Source organism: Pleurodeles waltl, chromosome 8 (assembly GCF_031143425.1).
Source record: "Pleurodeles waltl isolate 20211129_DDA chromosome 8, aPleWal1.hap1.20221129, whole genome shotgun sequence".
Lineage (NCBI taxonomy): Eukaryota > Metazoa > Chordata > Amphibia > Caudata > Salamandridae > Pleurodeles > Pleurodeles waltl.
This window is the reverse complement of record NC_090447.1, coordinates 1,305,548,476-1,305,551,077: the sequence shown is the minus strand read 5'-3', so window position 1 is coordinate 1,305,551,077 and position 2,602 is coordinate 1,305,548,476.

Genomic DNA, 2,602 nt, shown 5'->3' with positions numbered 1-2,602 from the left:
TACTCTGTCTTTTTTTTGGATCTCAGGCTCCTCTTACGGGGTGGTTTTTCTTCAGCAAGAGGTGGGGTTCTGGTGGCCTGCCGTGGTGTTGGGGCCTCCTGTCCACTAGCGCCGGCGGAGGTGGTAGGCTGTTCCTGGTCCGGGCTAGTGACAGGGGCCCTGTGTGGTGCCACATGGTCCCGCAACGCGTCTTCTATCCTGTTGAGGGCCAGGACGATGGTCCCCATTGCGGTCCCGATGATTCTCAGCTCCTCCCTGAACCCCATGTAGCGTTCCTCCTGCTGTGCCTGGATCTCCGTGAACCTGGCCAGTACCGTCGCCATCGTCTCTTGGGAGTGGTGGTAGGCCCCCATGATGGTGGTGAGGGCCTCTTGAAGAGTGGGTTCCCTGGGCCTCTCCTCCCCCCCCTGTCGCACAGCAGCCCTCCGAGCTGCCCGGTTTCCTCCGGCCTCTGTCTCCTGGACGGTGTGCCCGCTCCCACTGCCCCCAGGTCCCTGTTGTTGTTGGGGTGTTGGGTTAGCCTGGGTGCCCTGTAGTGGCAGACACACCGCTGATTGACGTGTCCTAGAGACAGAGGCATGGGCCCGCTGGGTGGGAGCTGTGCTGGTGTTGGCAGAGGGGGTCGGGTCTGGTGTGGCCTGTGTCTGGGTGAGGGGAACCGACTGCCCAGAGGTCCCCGATGGTCCGGGCTGGTCATCAGGTTCAGTGTCGACAGAGCTGCTGTCCTCACTGTGGGCCTGTTCCAGGGGTGGGATGGACATTTCTGGACCCTCCTGGCTGGTGTTTTGGCGTTCGTGTCCTGCATGGGGTAAGAGAGTTTGGTTATTGTTTCTGTGTGTGCAATAGCGTGCGTGTTATGGGTGCCCTCGTCCCCCAGTGCAGGCATTCCCTTGAGGGAGGTGTTGTGAGGGTAGTTAGTGGGGGGGGGGGTAAGTGCAGTGGTCATGCTTGGGTGATGGGTGTCCATGGATTGTGTTGGCATGCAGGAGTTGGTGTTGGGATGGGTGGGTTGTGCTGGTGAGACATTGTCAGGGAGGATGTGTGCTGGGGGGTTGGGGGTGAGGGTGGGGGTGTGGGTTGGCATGCTGGTGGGGTGGGGGGGATCTAGTAGTTGAGATTGGACTTACCAGAGTCCATTCCTCCGGCTACTCCTGCGAGGCCCTGAGGATGCAGGATGTTGAAGACCTCTTGCTCCCATGATGTAAATTCGGGAGGGGTGGGTGGGGGTCCGCCGCCAGTCTTCTGGACCGCGATGTTGTGCCTGGAGACCATCGATCGGACCTTCCCCCGTAGGTCGTTCCATCGTTTGCGGATGTCCTCCTTATTCCTGGGATGCTGTCCCACCGCGTTGACCCTGTCCACGATCCGCTGCCATAGCTCCGCCTTCCTAGCTATACTGGTGTGCTGCACCTGTGAGCCGAAGAGCTGGGGTTCCACTCTTAGGATTTCCTCCACCATGACCCGGAGTTCTTGGTCCGAAAAGCGTGGGTGCCTTTGGGGTGCCATGGGGTGGTGTGGGTGAGGTGTGGGGTGGTGTATGTGATGATGAGTATGTTGGTGTGTGGTGCTTTGTGCTACTATGTGGTGTGTGTGATGGTGTAGTGTGCCTCAGTGTGTATTGCTATGGATTGTCTGCTGTGCCTCTCTCTCCTTCTCTCAGTAATTGTGGTCGTAGGGGTTTGTGGGTGATGTGGGGGTGTGTTTTATAGTTGATTGATTGTGTGGGAGTGGGTTGTGTATGTGTATCCGGTGTGTGTATTTGTAATTGTCCAATGTGCCTGTGTTTTGGTGCTGTGTGTGTATTTTGACCGCGGCGGTGTGTACCGCCAATGGAATACCGCGTTGGAAAGGCCGCCGCGTTGATTCGTGGGTCGTAATGGCATGGGCGTTTTTCTGTTGGCGTGAAGGTGGAGGTTTGGTCATCTCCAGTTTATCGCTGCCCGCTGATGTGGCGGGCTGCAGTGGAGGTCGGATTTTTTGAGGTTTGGCCGTTGTGGGTCAGAATGACCGTGGCGGCTTTCCGCGGCCGCGGCGGTGTTATGGCGGTCTTCTGACCGGCGGTAAGCGCCTTTTACCGCCGAGGTCAGAATGACCCCCCTTGTGTCCATTCCTTCCCAAATGGTTTAGTAAGGCAATAGTATCCTCCTTGCACTCTTCATTTGTTTTTGAAGCAACCAACATATCATCAATGTGTTGGACTAACGTCGATTGGAAAGGCATTTCCAATGAGTCCAGGTTCTTTTTCAGGATCTGGTTGAAGATGGGCGGTGACTCTGAAAACCCTTGAGAAATTCTGCAGCAACAGTAGACTTGATCAAAGAATTTAAAACAGAAGAGAAACTGGCTATCCTCGTAAAGAGGTACAGAAAGTAATGCTTTTGATAGGTACACTACAGTGAACCATTCTGCATCGCATGGGATCTGAAACAATATCACTGCTGGATTGGGCACTACTGGACAACATTTAATTACAATATCGTTGATTTTCCTCAAATCCTGAACTATCAGAAATTTCCCACATGGCTTTTGCAATCTCATTATAGGTGAATTACATGGGCTGTTCAATACTTCTTTTAAAACTCCCTGCTTTACAAACTCTGCA